This window comes from Anabas testudineus, chromosome 17 (assembly GCF_900324465.2).
Source record: "Anabas testudineus chromosome 17, fAnaTes1.2, whole genome shotgun sequence".
Lineage (NCBI taxonomy): Eukaryota > Metazoa > Chordata > Actinopteri > Anabantiformes > Anabantidae > Anabas > Anabas testudineus.
Genome location: NC_046626.1, coordinates 8,618,738 through 8,638,458, shown reverse-complemented (window position 1 = coordinate 8,638,458; position 19,721 = coordinate 8,618,738). Strand labels below are relative to the sequence as shown.

At 40.7% G+C, this 19,721-nt stretch overlaps 1 protein-coding gene across 1 annotated transcript in view; it reads right to left on the bottom strand.

Moving 5' to 3' along the window:
* Positions 1 to 18,975, bottom strand: part of LOC113171784 (SPRY domain-containing SOCS box protein 4-like) — a 62,147-nt gene extending 43,172 nt beyond the window's left edge. The window contains exon 1 of the mRNA XM_026374472.2: positions 18,797 to 18,975. The gene's annotated coding sequence lies outside the window, so the exon portion shown is untranslated. The remainder of the gene's footprint in view (positions 1 to 18,796) is intronic.
* Between the last annotated feature and the right edge of the window lie 746 nt (positions 18,976 to 19,721).

Sequence of the window (19,721 nt, the reverse complement as noted above, 5' to 3'; positions counted from 1 at the left end):
TCTGCCAATCCAGCACCTCCCTCAGCCAATGCTCCTACTTATTACTCTCTCTCATTCTTCACTTCTGCGCTGTCCCGCCACCCCCCTTTCTCCAACATCTGCTGGTCTGCGTCTGTCACCGCTGACCTCTCTTTGCCACGTGCCTAGCCCTTGTCTCAGAGACCCTAAATCATTATCCCTCACACATAAACACAGATCGGCTTGTGATGGGTGGCTGTCTTTTATCCACAGACAGCGAGAGCGCATTAATTCAACCTCTGATTGCAGACTCTCATTACATTGCTATATCATCTGTCAATTAAATGTCTTATAAAGGGCAAATCCTTCAATAAAATGGGATAAGACGACATGCGCAGACAATCTCAACGGATTTAAGATCGTCACTTGAAAGCGGACGGCTACATTTGAGCTACGGATACACCAATACACACTCAAGCATCTGTGTTAACATTTTGCTAAAGACACACAAGCAAGGACAATGCTGAAGGCCTAAATACATTACATTTTGTTTTTTAGATTAACTTCTTATTTCCAACTATGAAAAACATGATTCATGTCAGTGCTGTCCAGCAGAACGAAGCCAAAACTAAATGCAAAGCATTTAAAAGTTCAGTGTGTTCAGACCACACGTATATGCAGGATGTGATGCCGCCATTTCAGCTAAATTTTCCTAGTCGTCACTAATGGTATTACAACATATTTTCATGTGGTTCATTTGGTTCCTATTGCTTCTCATCAACGGGCAACAACTCTAAAGATGCTACAAGAAATGAAATCACACTTACCACACACTGCGCACATTCAGCATAACCACCTCACACTGGCAGAGTCACACAAATCGCACATACAGCAGACAAGGCTGCTGTGAAATGTGCGTAAAATATTTGCATTAGTCATTTTTCTGCTGAATCGACCATTTTTTTCAAAATCAGTGACCCCAAAACAAACAGCCAGGCCAGTAGTCGTGAGATAATAAGATAAAAAAAAAAAAAAAAAAGAAGGTATTCAGTAGAGTGACAGAAAAATGATCTCACTCCACACACAGAAAAAACATACTGCTGGGACGAGAGGCAACACACACACACACACACACACACACACAGGCAGACTTATGAGTATCATTCACTGTCGCACTGAAATCGCAGAATAGATTTATTTTTATCTTGTGTTACAAACACAGAAAGTAGGAGTGAATACAGTATGTAAAACAGTATGTAAAAGACTATGTAACGCAGTATGTCATTTTTGAAGATGTGTGGCTCGGGTATAGCTAAGAGTTTTCCTTCCTTCATCTGATTTGCTTTATTTATTTTATGTTTTGGTTCTTGGTTTGTATTTGCTGAGAGAGCGGGGTCAAGAACCTGGTACAGATAATGGGGAGGGAGTGGTCAGGGGTGGAGGACGTTTTGAGAAGGGGGGGCTAATTTACCTAATCTTCCTCTATCCTTTGTCCCTGGTGTGGAAATGCAAATCACAATGCACATTTTTACTCTGAGCAAGGTTCCTGGACTTTAGTTCCTGCGTAGGAAAGGTACCAGGAACTTTCCTGTGGAAACACATCTAATGCTAGATTCAGATTCAGTTTTTCATACTTTGATCATTTTAAAATCCTGTTTAATTCTCTGAAATCCTGCAGAAAAACAGCTCACAGTGTTATTTACACAGTCAACACAGATATGTCCTTATCCAGTATGTGTCCAGGCCGGGGGAAAGGCAAAAGGTCAGTTGAACAAGTAGACTACAGAGCTGACAGCCATCAATAAACCAGACCAGATACTGAGCTATCACGACTGCACTCAGCAGATTACACATATTTATACAAACACAGTAGAGACTCCTGTGTAAATATAAAACATTCAAGTTCAGTGTCTCTCTCTTCCCTCATCTTTGTGTTGTACGTTCAGGAACAGCGCAGCAGAGTGTCTTGAAATCTGTCTGTTAGAGCAGCATTACATTTGCCATTAACCCCATATTTCATATTTTCCATTCATCACGCGGCACGCTGTGCAAAGACACCCATTTACAAAATGTGCTCTTAGCCTTGTCATGCAGGATGACATGCACTCTGTTGTGCTGTCTTACTGTGCGACAGTGCTGCCAACATCTACAGAGAGCTCCTCTTTTCCTCCTAACTGTGACGCGTGTGTCACCTGCTGAGGCTACATGTCTGTGTGTTTATGTGTAACTCATCCAAACAGAGGTGTAGTCACAACAAAACATTATTTGCACTGTGAGGTGAAGACGGTACCATATCATTCATGGCGACGCAGTGCTCTAATAACCAAAACATGCACTTATCAAATTGAGAATAACAACTAAACAACTAATTTGGACGGTTGAGAGTATAAGTCATTCAAACACAAATGACAAACTGTGACAGGGGTTTAAAGTTTTAGAAGTTTAGAATCATTTTTAATAAACAAATACGAGCTCACACTTTAATTGTTAAAGGTGTATAGTGGAGTTTTCATTTCTGTTACCCTTTCTCACCCTGACACCCTGTTTGCCTGACAACTTAAATATATTTCTGTTAATATGAAGGATTTGAAAAGCTTTTTTAATTTTATTTAAAAGACTGCATACGTCCAAATCTATAGTTCAGTTCATATCTTTCGTTATGGTATGGTATGGTGTGGTATGGTGGAGGGGTTGTAAGCTACTGGGCTCTAAGCACTTCCAAAGTACCAATGACCTGCACTCTGTACCTTCCCTCACTACCTTGCACACAGCACACCAGAGCTGCTAAATATAAACACACAGTGGTACTTTCTTTATGTAAAGCCCACACACAAAGACAAGTAATAGGTCCTCCAACCACAAGAACAGAGCTGGGGAGCCACTATTATTATGTGCGAGACTCCCGAAACTTCCAGGAGAGGTGGGATGTTGGCAGAATGTTGCGGTTGGTGACATGTGACAATGGAAGTTTTTATTGTGGTTTCGGTCTCTGTTTCAGATCTGTTACACCCCGGTGTTTACTAGCTGGCAGTATGCTTCTCTTTTCTGGTGAATTTCAATGTTTTTCATTTTATGTATTACTGCCACCAACTTTGTCAGAAAGGGGAACAGCATAAAAATGACAGTAGGACTTTTTATTGTATCGACCGAATGCTCATGTGTGCAACTTTTACCATATAAACAAAACAGGGACCCGTTCACCAAAACATTCCTTCATAGTGCCACTAGTGTTCAAAAGCTCTGTGCAGTACCTTTACAATTCAGAAACTTGTTATTCTGTAAAAAGCTTTTAAGTTGAGTGATTTGTTAATGATTTTTTCTATAAAAATTAATCAATAAAATACAAATTACTGTAAATATAATTACTAATTATTATAATTCAGTAATATAGTTTCACTCAGAAATTAGAGAATGTAGTTGGACAAGGTGATATTTAGCACATAAGTAACATATGTGTGTTTGTACACAGACCAGAGTGACAGCAGCCACATGAACAGACCCTGTACAACAGCAGGACGCGGCAGCAGGTGGAGTGACACACAGGAGATGAAAGACAGGTTCAAGATGAGTCGAGGAGTTCAGAGTAGGGCCGAGTGATATCGAGCAGCGTTCTGGTCAACACAGCAGTAAAGCCAGCAGTTTCTCAGCCCACAGCAACTTAGCAGCTTATTCCAGCTCCATTTCTTCCAGACAGACTGGGGGGGGAGCACCAGGCTGCTACAGTAATCTGCTTTACTTTGGGATTAGCAGCTTTCTGCAGGTGTCACTCTCTGTCCGTCTGTCTGTCCATCTCTCCCTCACTACAGTATGTGACTCATTCACAAAGTCCTGCTACATCCTGTATTTTACATTCAATATTCTTATATTGTTCTGGCAAAATAGCAAAGTTGACAAACTGCTGACTGAATGAAAAATAAAAAGTTTTCTTTAATCCTCAATGCTATTTTCCACAGATACATATGGATGGTCATACTAGACTTAAGGCTTTAGCAACACAACCACTTAATGTACTGAACTGGAAAAGGGTTATATTTAGTCTTTAAATTCATCTTAGTTTCTCTAAGTTAAATGTGTCTGTACTGAAAAAGGAAGTAGCACAGCAAAAATATCTTCTAAAATAATAACTATTTAAGAACAGTGGTAATCATCAACCTTTAGTTGCATTTTAAAATAAGTGCTTTCACATTAACTGGTGACTCACTGTCACTCCCCTGATAAGGTTACTTTCCAGTCTGTGAATAATGTATCATGTGGCACCAGAGGAGCTTTCTGAGAAAACAACCTTGAGATCTCAGTTTAGGCTTTAAAGAAATCTTACATTACAAATGGCACAATTTGAAAGATGCTACCAAGTTACAAGATAAGAGGTGCAGGATTCAGAGTTTTCAGGATTTGACGAATAAAATTAAATATTCTGCCTCTGCTGCTTTGTATTTCTACCACTCACTTTAGTATTTAGTGATTCTTGCAAGCCTCCCAACTTTGAGGAAACTGAGTGTTTTTTGGAAAAAGCAAAATGTGCCAATGTTGCTCACAAAGACAGCAGGACTAACAGGAACAAGAGGAGTGAACGACAGCTGTGCAGAAGAGCGTTTAATGTGTTTGGTATTATTCAGTCATTGGTATATGCATTGAAAATGTAAATCTAAATGGAACTTTGCTGTCAAGTCAAATGAAGCCAGACCTCTGTGTAATGGGATGAGAGCCATTACAAACAGGAGAACTGAGTAAAACTCGATGCAGCAAACGACGGAGCTTCATACATTCATACTGCTTCTCTGCCCCTGTGAGGGTAAAGGTCAAATTGATGAATATATCCTTCTGAAAACAAAAGACCTTGGCTCATTATACATCAAGCACTACTGAAAAAACCCTAATATGCCAGACGATCCAATGTTGCCATGACAACGATAGAAGTACCAGGAGACACACACTTAGACGTCCAGAGACAGACAGGGATGTATGCCTAAACTGTGGATGTCTCCGCTGCTACAGTGAGAATAAGAGGAGGATATGGAGAGCCAAATATAGAAACAGAATAATGAGCTTCCTATCATCTGCGTCCATCGTTTCCATATCTGCTCTGCTTTCCTCATCGCTCCATCTCGCTTCCCTCTTGACAGGACCAAATATTTCCCTAGGGCCACTCTCCTGTATAAAAGAGATATATTACACCAGGGATTTTCGATTATATGGTGGCAGCAAGTGAAAAAAAAAAAAAAATCTGCAGATACTGGAAGAATATGGGACAGTTTCCTCACCTCAAGCACAGAATACTCCATTATGTCAAATCATGGCAGTTCACGTGTCCAGGTAACAGTTACATTCTCACAGAACTATGATTTGCTAATTTGAGCTTTCTTTATACACGTATGCTGCTGTCATGCAAAAATCTGAAAAGCAGAAATACATTTTAAATGTTGCGTGCCACTTTGTGATCGAAGCCAAAAGTAAAAGTGTGTTGTTAAGACTCAAAGACCGTAAGTGAGTTTAACTTGAATAATCTGTCAAACTTAATGCCAGCCAAAGACAACAAACTAACCCACAGTTCAACACGTGCATGGCTTTAATTCACAATGTGTTTCATTATTGAATGGTCTTTTGTATATAAGTCTTTTTTATAACTAATCAACATAGTTGTTAAATCATTTTCTGTCAATCAACCAACAGTGTAATTGACCAATTGTTGCAACTCCGTCCGTCAGTCTTTCTTTCACAAACGCACAATCATACACACTGTAACTCAGACACACAGTGCAGACTCTGGTTTCACAGCCACCTCCTGTTTCTTTGATTAATTTAAGGTGACTGGTCAGATGTCTTACAGATGCAGATAAACCAGCCTGGAATCAGACGCCCCGAAGCCAACTGATGCCTTTTAATCACGCTGCAACACAACATGTTTCCACAAACTGTCAGCATCTGTCATTTAAATACAAACACCTGTTGGTTTCAGACCAAGAGGGCTGTGGTAAAGGAGATAACAAACAGCTGGCTCACATATGTCCGTCTCTCTCAATGCCAGTCTGTGTTCATATCTCTATGCTTGTCTCATATCCTGCATCTGTCGACTGATCTGCAAACAGCCTCAGCTGTCAATCTAAACAGGCTGATTCCAGTCTCTAATTGTGCAGAAACATCTGTCCTGATCTTAAATTTCTTACTCTCCATGACAGACAGACACACACACACACACACTCTCTTTGACCTCTCTCCTGTGTCTGACCCACGTCTTTGACTAATGAAAGACAAACATGAATAAATAAATCATAAGTTGGGCATGCCCTGTATGTGACGTCAACCTGCTGCCCGTTCTGTCTTTTGCGAATGCTTTTCACCCACCTCTGTCTGTCTCTCACATATGGTACGCAAAAAAATCCCTTACTCGTTCACACACACACACACACACACACACACACACACACACACACACACACACACACACACATCTGTTTCACCGAGTAATCATCATCTATCTAACTCCCCCACAAGCAAAAGGGTATTTCTTCTTGTCTTCTCTCGCTTTCACTTTGCTGTGCTCGTTCACTATCACAAACCGTGTTTCACCCAGAACCATTTCAGAACTAAAGCACTACGTGGTGACCAGATGACAAAGTGCTTCTGAGCATAGTCTAAGAGCTCCAATAAACTCATACCGAAATCACATTTGGTGTGCCCTCAAAGGCTGACAGGCATTGTTTGGTGCAAATACCTAATTGGAGGCTCTAAAAATGAACGGTGAATAAAGATGAGATGATGCTGGAAATACTAGTGGTTATGTCCAAAACAAAGCCAACACAAGCTCCGGCTGCGCTTAATGTCACGGCTAATAATACAGGAGGAAGAAGATCGTTTAGAACCAATTCTAGTACCATTTTTACAACAACAAAAACAGCAGACAAGGAAATTGTATGTTAGTTCCCTAAACCAAACAATGAGGTGGCATGTTGAGAGATTCCTCTTCATTAGCAATAGATGATAAGTATGTTTCAGCTGTGCAGCTCAACCAAAACAAGTGACCATTAAATCTAACATTATCTACTAACCCTCATTGTTCCCCACACTACCATGAACCAGTGTTCAGATATTAGTTTGCTGCAAATACACTATATAGGAATCATCATGTATGTTGTCCTAAACCCAAACATAAGTCGAAGTGCAGCAGCAGTTGAGGTTAAGATAATTAAGAAACACTGGTGCAATTCTATTTTTGTCCACCAGAGAGAACTGCTCCACTCGGTAAATAATTTAGCTCTTGTGAGTCAGTGCAGTAACATTTAAGATATCCTAATAAAAATATGAATAAAGATGATTTAGAGTTTTAGATTAAAGAAAAACTCAGGAATATTAGTACCTGTATCTGTCAAAAAAGAAATTCAGCATCAATTGGGTAAAACTTACTAAAATGAAAGCTCATATAGTGAAGTGTCATTTTTCAGCTGATTTTTGTATTACAAATGAATGATGTCATATAGAAAAACTGCTTGCAGAAATGAACTCGCTGGGAATTATCAGTAGTCATCCCCTTCTCCTCTGCTCTAAGAAGAATTCAGCATATTTTAATTATTTGTTTTGTTTTTCCTTTACTGTCTAACCGCTGCAATCAACCACTAGTCAGTCACTGCAGTCCATCGTTTGTCAGTGAAAATTTCTATTAGTAGACTGATCACAGCAACAGTAAAAACTTAGTGACTTGCCAACATAGTGCAAGGTTTAGCAGCTAAAGCCAATGCTGCTCACCATCTACTGAACAAGTTCACCAAAGTTGAAGATTTCTCAGTGAGAATATTGACGACATATTAAATGACCCAGATGAGGCCAAAAAAATCAGTTATTGCAGCTGCAGCGAGTCAATGCTTATACTAATAGCATAATAAATCAAGGTCAATACATGTCCTAATGATGCTTCTACATTTACCTGAAAGCTGCAGGAAACATTTAGCAGCAGTTACGTTTAGCATGAAGAGAAATATGTTCTGAGCATATTCTATTCTAACTGCCTTGGTTTGTCTTTGTGCACTGAGGTAGATTAGTTCAAAGGGCTTTTTTTTTAGGTCACATGACCTTGATAATATTAAAGTCTGATATCATACCTGTAGTACCTTGATTACTCTGTATACACACAGAGGAATAGGTATAGCTAGGAATTTAGTTATATATATTTTTTATACAGTGCAGAGAATTCAGATTTTACCAGAAAAAAAATGTCCCTCAAATCAGGTTTTTTTAATGCTTAACTCACATTATGGAAATTAAGTCATCTTGTTTAAGTGACCGATAAGAAATCCACTTACAAGAGAAAGCTGATTGTACCTGGGTTACTTAAGTGCATGTAAACACAGTTGCAGTTCGTTCATCTAGCTGATGAGGGAAACTTAAACTACACGCAGCCCACAAGTAAAAAGATCAGCTAATCACACCATCTCCACATAAACCAGATGTTTAGACATCTGTAGTCCTACACAAACTGAAACCCACAGTAGGGCTCGTTTCTCCCCAACTGTATTTCCCACATTTTCCATTCCCTTTGAACTGTAACGTACAGCGGGCCTTATTTGAGTGTGAAGGAGACAAGGGGGTGGATATTCGACAAGTACCGGTTTACATTTTTAGTATGACTACTTCCTCTCCTTCCCCAGGTTCACAAATATTCATCTGTGAAGGTATAAAAAATGGAAAACTGTGACAAAAGCAGCTCTCAATCACATTTGAAATCACAAAACATAGCTCAGAAAGAGACTGTGCTTAAAACACTTCAGGCGTTCTGACAAGCTGCAGGCTACAGTTGAATAGTTTATTTGTTTCAACCACATACAAAAATAAAGATGTAGAAATAAAAACATTATATCCACCACCTTTTCCTGCCTTCACTGGGACCTATTTATATATACACACATAAATATTCATAAACACACAGCTGCTGAATGACATTATAAGCCTGTCCAGTGCATTGACTGTGTGGAGGTGGCTGATGAACAGTGATTGCTATTATGTGATTAAGTGACTACTAACTGCTTAGCAATTCTCTGTCTGTCTCTCTCTCTCTCTCTCTCTCACACACACACACACACACACAGACTGGACTGCACTCCTCTCAGACTGGTGACACACCTCGTCAAACTGTGGTCTCCTTTAAGTGGTGCTGACACGTGTGTTTGTGTGTCTTTGAGTCTGCGCCTGTGTTCATAATCACACCCGTGTGTGTGTGTGTGTGTGTGTGTGTGTCACTGTCTGTGCGGCGGCAGCGTGCCTTTACAGAACGTGGTGGTCTGGTTTCCGCTCAGATGGCTGTGAAGTGGCCCGATGAAAGCCTGTCGTAACCGCAGCGCTCCAAAGGCTGGACGACAGAATTTCCCAGTTTGTCACAGATACAGTATTTAACAGTGATGAGACAGTTGTTGATGCCATGCGGTCCTCTTTCTTGCTTGTTTACAAATAGGGATATTCCACATAAGTCCACATTGTTGAGCAATATTACTAATTTCACAAAGCAGTAAAGTTCAGGTCCAGTCAGGAAAACAATCTGCACTGTAAATGACGACATCACAATGGAGTCTGTTGTGCACACTATTTATAATAAATTCGTTTAATTACTCTTTAATACACCTTTTAGCTGTAAATTGATTTTACAATGACCTGTAGGGTCTAATTTCTCAAAATTACCATATTAAATTATCTATTCTAACTTTCTACCATTCTGATATCTTCGATCCACTTGACGTCTGTGTCAAACATATATATCATATCTGATTAATTTTGAAAACATGAATCATACACTGTGGCCTTCACAGTCAACAGACTACAGTCTGACTGAACACCTATGGGATGCAACAATAACATGGTACCACTTGAAACCTTGTTGTGGCGGCTGTAGATAAGTTGGTTGAGCAGTTGTGTTTCGATTCCAAAATGCGGGAACATTTTTCTGAAGTGTTCAAGGATCTACGTAAAAGAACTAAAGAAATACAGCTGTTCAGGAGATCCAGCACTGATGTTGTGTCTACACAGAAAGCACCCACGTATTGGAAACACACACACACACACACACACACACAGGATGGTGCAGTGTGCAAATCAATGGCCCATGAGTTGTCAGAAGGTCACTCCTGAGGCAGAGGCCACAGCCGATCACACAGTGTCAAGGGCAATGGGTGTAAAGTGGGCTCCAAATGCTGAAAACCACCACTCTGTCTAACTTGTGCGACCATGGCTGCATTTACAAACACTCAACTAACCAGGTTACTCAGAGAGACTAGATTTCTTAGGTAATTGAGAAATTAGTTTAATTCACAGATTCAAAGATTTTAACTGTTTGCTTTTGTTTGTTTTATTGTTTGTTTTTTTGTTGTGACAGTCACAGAGCTCCTTTTTACAACACAAACTGTCACAATTAAAGTACATGGTTTAGACATCTATGGGGCAATTTGTGTTGGTTCCAGTTTTAGTCGGGCTTCATTTAAAAATGACGTAGCATTGCTTCCTATATCCAGCCACATTCTCGGCTGGTAGTAGTAGAGTGTCAAGATGACAATCGTGATTATAATTTTACGCCACAGTCAAGCAGTCCTACTTTGAGCCACAGTGACATGTATAAAGCGTGAGTGAAATGTGAGCCCACGTGGACACCTGAATTGATTAAAACAGTCAGTCAAGTAAGATAGACAACTGAGACCACAGCTGTGTACACAGCATTAATATGACACTTTGTGTTGGTTCGTCCGATCATCCATCTGCACGTATAAGTAATTCACTGATCCCACATCTGAGGCTAACCAGCTGTTAGGTTTACTCTGATCTCTCTGTAATGCTGATGTGAGCAGCAGCCTAAGGGACCTGTTTAAACTCCTGAAATCAGTTGAGCTACAGTGTGTCAGCATTAGGAATTTATAAACCACTGCACATATACCTGACAGCAGCAATGCATCATTTATATCACACTATCACACTATTCTGGGACTAGACATGTTTAAATTCACCACCTTCACTTCTCACCTCCACTGAGACGTCACCATCCGCAGAGACACACTACACTGTACCGTGTCTCCTCGTCTCTTATCCTTCTCATATTCTGTTTAGGTCATTTCACCTTTCTCCCACATTTCCTTACACCTTTTCTTCTCTCCTCTCACCACTCACCTCCATCCCTCGCCACCCTTCTGTCTGACATGACTCAGTACAATACAGGCCACCTTCAAAAATCTACCCGCCCCAGTTTTGTCTCTTTCTCACCTCCTTCTCAACCATCCTCTTTCTCTCACACTCCCACCTCACTTGCAACCTTTAACCTCCCATCCGCCTTTTAACTTCCCATCTACCTCATTTCCTGCTTCTCGTGTTTCCCCCCTTCACTTAGCTCTAATTACGTTTTTTGTTTTTGCACGGATCGGTTTACGCTCTCCTTCCTTCCTCTCAAGGTTTCTCCAACCAAAAAGCATGGCTTCTCCCTCCTGTCTCCATTTGTCTCGACCGTGTCCATCACAGAGTCAGTGAGTCACAATTCTGTTCATCCCTGCCCTGATGATACAAATACACACACACACACAGTTCCCTTGACTAATCTGTCAGGCTCATATCCATCATTAGCTCACTATTAAATAATAGGGAGCAGAAAGAACCAGCTGCAAGCCACAACCAGCTGTGCTATTATTATCTTCCTGCTCTGTGTGGGAGCACATGTGCCATTTTTTTTCAGGGTACTTACACCTTTGTTTAAGCCTCTATTAACTTTTCCCCAGATTGGGAGCTTTTGATCATTTTCTGGCCTTCCCCTCTCATTTTAAGCGTGTGTGTGTGTGTGTGTGTGTGTGTGTGTGTGTGAGAAGAGTGTGTGGAAGCCTATCTCCATAATTAGGGCAGACCAGCCACACATGGGTCTCCCCAGACACTTCCCCTCCAAGATCTAAATATTCATGAGACTCTAAACGCTTTCATGAGCTCTGTAATTATGGCCAGAAAATAGATGGAAAGAGACAAAGAGAGGAAAAGGAGAGAGTGGGAGGCAGAGAAGGAAATGCCCTCACATAGAAAAACTCCTGTCCCAAAGTATCAGAAGATAATATTAACACTGTCAAGCTGTTAGCGAGTTAGAGAAAGTCAAATGACCTTCTGACAAGAGATATGGCCAATTTATGATTTGAAGTTGATTTGCATCACTTTTCCTGCTGCAACATCATTTCAACATCTCCTTTTACATTTACAACAAACATTTAGGAAGAATTCAAGTGTTTTTGCACTAAGAGTTGCTTAATTCGATATGCAGAGCTCACTTTAAGTATGAATATGCAGGCAAACCAGCAGATATAGAAATTACTGTCTGCTGTGAATTCAAATGATGCTACACTGGTAAAAGGTGGGTGGAAATGCAGACCTGTAGTGCGGCAGTAGCAATTCTCCTCCACAGATGTGGACAGGAGACTCTTGGGCTCAACAGCCCACAGAGTCAAAATCAATAATCAGTTATGGCAGCACTTGTTTTTGTAAAGAATTCAAAAACAGATTCCCTCAGTTTACACCCATTTGGGCCTCGCAGTATCTGCAAAATAGAGCTGGGCGAAAAACCAAAAAATGTGTGAGGCTGACATCAGGGGTCAGCCTAGAGCTGACGGATTTCATTTGGCTCATGCAGGTATGTTCAGTTAAAGCAGTCCCCCAGATGCTTTAGTGAGTGGTCCGCAAAAACACTACAACACCAAGTCATCATCCAGACATATGCTACCAACGTTCATCTATTTTCAGATCAACATGCAGACAAGAGCTGGAGGTAACAGTCTCAGTATGCTTAAAAAGCGAATGATGTTTTTATGTTATCCAACCACGTCTCAGGGTAAATGTACTGAAGTCCTCCAGTTAAGAGTCAAGCTGCACATATTCAGACAGACTCTCCTAAAAATCATTAATGGTGTATCTACTGCTTTCAACTGTAAACACGTAAAAAGATGGAAGTGGTTGTGTAAATAATAACAAAGAAACCATAAAAGAGCAGAAACACTGCCTACATCCACCAACCATTAACATGCACTCTCTGTCTCTACAGGATCGTTTGTGAGAAATGTCCTACAGAGCTGAGAGAAACAGAAAGTGTTTGCTATAGCTAGAGAGGTAAGGTGTCAACAGTGATCTTAGCCTTTATAAAACACAGTGTGTACTTATAGTCAGTATGTGGGTGGAAAGTAAGATACAGTATATATCATATCAAGAAATTACCTCTGGTAAAAACCTAATAAATGTACAGAATAAACACTGTAGCCACATAATAATCTGGCTCTGCACAACAGTCATGTCAAAGTGACAAATACTATAGTGAGAGTGCAACGTGTTGGAGAGACTTTATTAAAAAAAATCAGGTTAACATAACAGGAAGTGTAATTACTGAACCTGTTCAAGAACAGTAACTCGCTTAAATGCTGTGACCAAAGTTTGTAGGGCTCCTGTCAGAATGGTACATTCTCTGTGGATCTGATGAACTTGAATCTTGTTGCAATTTGGTGATTTGTAGATTGCTTTAGCATTGTCGATGAGTGTGTTTTATTTGGTATTTGTATGTAGTTGTGTGTATTTTTCATAATAAATATAAAAAATAAAGCCCTTCATTTGAAGCCAAACAACAGGTAAATCTAAATTTGCATATAAAGGACTGGTATCAGGTTAAAATAAATATATATACTGACGTATTTAAGCAGTTGAAAGTCAGAGAGGTTTTCCTGGCATGCCTTCCTGTGGATACACAGAGACCTTCCTAATGCCTCTGGTTACTATGTTGTCTCCAGGCGTTGCTTGACCGAAGCATGACACCCACCCAAGGATAACTTTGATGATCTGCCACACCATGAAAAGAGCCGTGTCCAGAAACATTAGCTTCGCCAGGTCACTGTGTAAAAGACATGCAGTATTTAGTGTCTAGGAGTGTCTACTTATCAGGATGTGTGGTGTCAATGTTTATAGTAAGACAGATAGAAATTCATAATCCAGTAAAATAATCCGTCTACCTCTGAGTTCTTTCTGTGCTTCCACAGACAGCACTGTGTCCACAGATGCTGTTGATGAAGCGTCTGTCTGGTATCAAACATGCTGGTAACATGACGTAATGCTGTGATGTCCCGTGACAAGGAAAAAGGACAAACATTGGTTTCACCAGCTGAATCCTCTTCTCTAAACAAAAGGCTCTTGTCAACACTGAATCAATCAGTTTCCACATACTGTACACACTGTTTTTCACAGCGGTGCAGTGCGGCCTCATCCAGCTTTATTCACATGGCGCCTGTCAATAGTTCTAATGTTCGATACATCATAAGCCTCGCGATTAGAAATAATATTATATATGTCCCAGATAAATCGGAGGCGCCCATTCTTCAGTAACATCATTACAACAATCCCAGCCAGTTAAAGAGAGCAGAATAAAACTTTTTCTTTTCTTTTTTTTTTAATACAGAGATCATTTTTATCATTGTGATATCAACATTTAATCAGTTCATTGTACTATAGAAATGTTGGCCATGTTTCTCAGTCTTAAAGATATGCTCCTCCAAGAAAATGTATTTGGCTGCTTTCCCACAAGCATCATAGCACTGGTTTCATCCCCGTTAGAACCTAAAGGCAAATTTAATATCACGTCTAATATTAGTGCTAATATGATGTGTGCTAACCGCGCCTCAGAGTGCTGCCTGGCCTATTTTTGGCTTTATAAGTAAATAGTTTGAGAAGCGAGCAAGGATTCCTGTTACAAAGACACTCAGAGATGATACATGAGAGGCTTTTAAATGGAGTCTGTGACAGGAAATTCATCTGTTTCCACATTTAGTAAAACAAAAAACATAAAACAACTAGATGCTTCTACTCAGAGTGAGTATGAGAGCAGTGTATACACCTGGTTAGTTTTCATTCCATCACATTTCTTCAGAATTATTAGAAGCTTTATTTTCTCTAGCCAAAAGGATCACATGACTTTTTTATGATGATTCAGTAGATTTTATCCAACTGGAAAACCCAGATAGTCTCATGGAAGTCATGAAATCAGAGGCAGGCTGTAGCATGGGGCAGCTGATTCAGAGCCGATTACCCTGGCACTGACACATGATGACGCTGCACACACGGTCAAGATAAAAGGAACTTTTTCAGTGCTGACGAAAACCCACACACACGCGTGGATCCACCGCAAAGTGACAAACAAGCCAGAAGGAGATTTTGCCATCATTTATATGTAAATGAGCACGCCGCCACTCTTTCCCCCCGTGCAGCCGTCCTTATTCTCCAGAAACCAAAAGATGAAGCAAACTTCTGATCGGATCAAGCAGCAACGAGGAGCCAAATGACGCATGACAAGACGGGACACTACTCGGTGAAATGAGCTCAGATTACAGGGTTTACAGGCAGACGATCGGCCTGTTTGTCACAACACTAATGATTTCATGTTGTTGGCTGTTACCTCCCCAAGGCCTCCAGTATTCCCTGTGAGGAGAACTTTGATTAACTACTCACTGCTGCAATCTTTCTTTAAGAAACTGATGACGACAAGATGACTAGCAGTGTCAGCCTCGCCCTGTTAAACTGATGAGCAAGCTAAAACACGAGAAGATACACCCAGAGAGCTGTAGACAGTGACAGATTTTCAGAGATATAGGACATTTTGAATTCATGTTATCCAGTCCAGGAGGATGTTACCCTGGCCATGTTAACGTAAAGTGCACTGTTACATGAGTTATCCTGTCATTGTAATGGGCAAAGGTGTGCACGCACAGACATACACAGCACACAGTTGTACAGTGAATTCAGAAACTACACACCTGCCAAGGCCAAGATGAGATGAACACACTGTTTTTGTGCTTGTTTCGCTTTACAGCAGCTGATGTCATTGACTTTAGAGAGCAGCACTGCATGAGAGTGCTGTTTTTCTTGAGTGACGGTTCTGTGTGTGTGTGTGTGTGTGTGTGTGTGTGTGTCCATCCGTGATGGTTTATGTGTGCATTTCTGTGAGCTCAGCACTCCATCACTGACTTAACAAAAGGCTGCTGAATATAAATTCATTCCCACTCCATCTGCCAGAGTAAGCTGTATATATTTACATGGCTGTATCCAAGGACAGAAAGACAGAAATGACCATAGTGATGGCTCACACAGCATGTGTTTCTAAAAACTGTGGTTTACAAGAGAATACAAATAAAGAGTGAACTGCTTTTTTTACATGTGTGTCGCCTGCCACTTCTGTTAGGGCAGAGACGCACCAAGCCAATGAACTAGAGGCAGAATCCAAAAACAGGAGACTGAGATAGGCTATTAACCATGCTGAAAAACAAAGCACTACTTACATACATACATAGATGGAGATGAAAATCCTTTCAAATCACCAGTTTAACACTTGGCTCATGCTTGCCACATGTGACTCTCTCCATTAGACACACAACACTCTGATCTATTTTGCGCCTTGATTTAGTCTAATTTGAGGCTTCACAGGTTCAAATGTTTGAGCCTGCTTCCTGTAAGAGCCTGCTTCCTGTGGTACTCTGCTGAGGCCCACAACAAACACAGTAGGGTGGTGGGAAAATAAAGTCATTAAAAATAATGACAGCTGATGGAAAGTAGCTCAGACTGACTACAAAATGTGTCCATCTTGTCACCAAATCGCACTGTGTGTCACTGGCAGATGAGAGATCGGTGACACACTAAGCGGCGAGCAGAATGCAGATGAGCAATATTCCCAGAAACTGGCAATAAATTGACCTAATATCTCATTTAAAATTCTTCTCCGTGGTGAGGATGTTGATTAATTGAAGCACACACTGAGCCAACTTCTGGGCTAGTGTCAGAGCTTTTGTGAATTAACCCCAAAAAAGTTGCCCATCTCTGCGTCACTGCATTTAAAGTAGTGCTCTGACATCACTGGCACCCCTCTGTACAGGGATTACACCAACATGCTTCACACAGGACCAGCATATAAATTCTTACCACTCCGTACATCTGTTCAGTTTAAGTAGCAGTGACAGGGTGTGATAAGACACAGCTGAGTAGAAAAACCCTTATCTGGCCTACGAGCTGAATCCCATCTGCCTCTCTGCTCGCACTGACTCATAACACAGCTTATTAGTCCCTCTGGAAGCATAAATAAGAGAATAAGAGGTTTTTAAAATGGGACTGGAAAAGCAGGAAATAAGGATGGAAAGAAAAACAGATTAAGAGCGAAAAAGGTGAATGAGCAGAGAAAGAGAGAGAAATTGCAGTGTGCTCACTGCAGGTGTAAACAGGTCATATGATTTAAGTGTTATTTGTCATCCGTTGCGTCAAAGTGGCACTTGAACACACCTCAAAGGCCATAGCCAGCGGCCAGCCAGCACCAGCATTCTGCGCCTGTGGGAGAATAGTCGTATGTATTTGTCATTCAATAAGGGGAAGCAGAAGACCAAGCACTGTGGACACAAACTGCATCTGCTCACCGTTTTCCACTCTATAAGCAGTCAAAGAGCCATTTGGAGCAGTGCCTGTAATCGTGTAAAAAGCACAAGAAGAGATTGAAAGTGGGGAAGTGTGCTGGTGAGAAGCCTGATCTCCAGTAGTGAGCAGCTGGTCAGATCCAGCAGACAGATAAAAGACCTCCTGCCACCAATACAAAGCTCCATCCCCTCTATCTCTGCATCTTTCTCCCTGCCACCCTCCCCCTTTATTTTATTTCAAGAAGTCATCCATCAAGCAGCAGACACCACCTGCCACTGCTCCTCACACCCACACACCTTTTTTTTTTTTTTTTTTTTTGCTTATTACCTGCTCGTAAACCAAATATTTGCTCTCTCCTCTTGCTTTCTTGTCACTTTTCCTCTTCTCAGCTCTCATCTTATTAGTCAGATCCCTCACCACCTTCTCTTCTCCCTGTGCCCACACTTAATCTCTCCCACTCCATCTCTATAGACCATTCTTTCCTCAACCGCCCTGCTTGCTCCCACAATCTGCTCTCCAATTTCTGTGTCCTTGTCACCTTGCCTATCTTAGCTGAGTAAATACCAAGATGTGGCCACGGAGAGAATTAATCGCTCTTATTTTCCTACTGTGAGGAAATGCCCTCAACATTTATACATACACCAACACCCTCAGCTGTCAGTGACAGTGACATTTACATTAGGACATTAAACACTGTTGGACCAGCTCTAATGTGTGTAACGACATCTGAAACAGGCCATAATGACACAATGATTAAAGGTTGATAACCTGTGAGAATTTAAATGATTCTGTGGTGCTACAGGACTTTTAGATTAGTCAATCAACAGTTCATCATCCCATATCTGACTATGTTTGCGCTTTGCAGGAACTTTTACAGGCAAAACTAATCAAGTTAAGCAGCTTTAATCGTATCTTTGCTCTTTTATGGTGAAATACCTGATAGTTTTATCTCTGTAGGGGTCAAAACACTCCTCAAATTAACCAATCTAAGTGTCTCTCTCCCTGTGCATCCACACACACACTCTCTCTCTCTCTCACACACACACACACACACTTCACAATAGACTAATCACTCATGAACCAGAGCTTCAGTCACCCTTTCCAACCCTCATCTGCGGGATCTAACACCACAGATGAGGGGGTTTTTCAGCATGACATGAGAGGTGATCGTGTAAAAAAAAAAAAAAAAAAAAACGCAGACAGATCCCAGCGCGCACGGAGTCACGCACCTTCAGATGACACCAGATCTAAAATTCACATGCAAGCTGTGTGTTAGCTTTAGCACTGTGGCAAATGAATGGTAGGCGTCCAAAACGTACTAAAGACACTTTTCGCCTGGCTGCAACTACACATCATAGTGTGGTGCTAGAAATGCTGCGAGCTGCAGCTCATCCGGTGTAAACAGAGAAACACTCACCGAATACAACTCTCCGAGCGACACTTTCCTCTGAGGGGAGCCCCACAAGGCACGAATCACCGAGGCCTCACGTCTTCTCCACTTATTCCAGCCCTGTTACATGTGTTTTCAACGATGCAGCGACGATTTCTTTGTTGCTGTAAACTGCAGCTCGGTGCCTCCAGGCAGTCGGGGAGTCGGGGAGTCGGGGAGCCGACGCCGAGTGTCCGCTTACTCCGCAGAGCGAGCGCTGATTGGTCGATTCCACCACAACACGCCGTTCTGTCTTCTGCTATTGGCTCAGACTCTCAAGGTGCGTTCAGTGGCTGCTCGTAAGTTGCGGCAATTTGCACTAACTAGTACATCTGTAAAAAAAAAAACAACAACAAAGAAGAACTGCATACCTGTAGTGGCACAGCTGTTACTGCTATTAATCTACTATTATTACAATAAAATTATATAACATGTTATTATTAACAGTTAAACTTGAAAATAAAATAAATAAAAAAATAGTTTATGTCATCATTGTTAGCTCTTTGTTTGAGCATACTGTAATCATCATTTATTATTATTCACATATTTTTATATTAATGTTATTTCTTTTTCAAGAAACATACTACATTGTACACATTATATTATTTTCACTGACGGTTAAATCTTAAATATTTTTTCAAATGTTCTACTTAAGAAAGACCAGGTATGGTTTTAATATGTAGGGAGTTGTAACACTAACTATTTTACCAAAATAAGATACAAGTCATATGATAATGTCAGTATCACTCTATCTCTTCCTTATCATACATGCTGGAAACAGAAAACTAGATAGATTTTCAGGCAAGAAAGTAACCAAAATGATATTTTGTTTAGTACTTATACTATTGCAGATCAAAACATGGGACTTGATTAGACTTGACTAGATTCATTTATAGTTAATAAGGCAAAATGT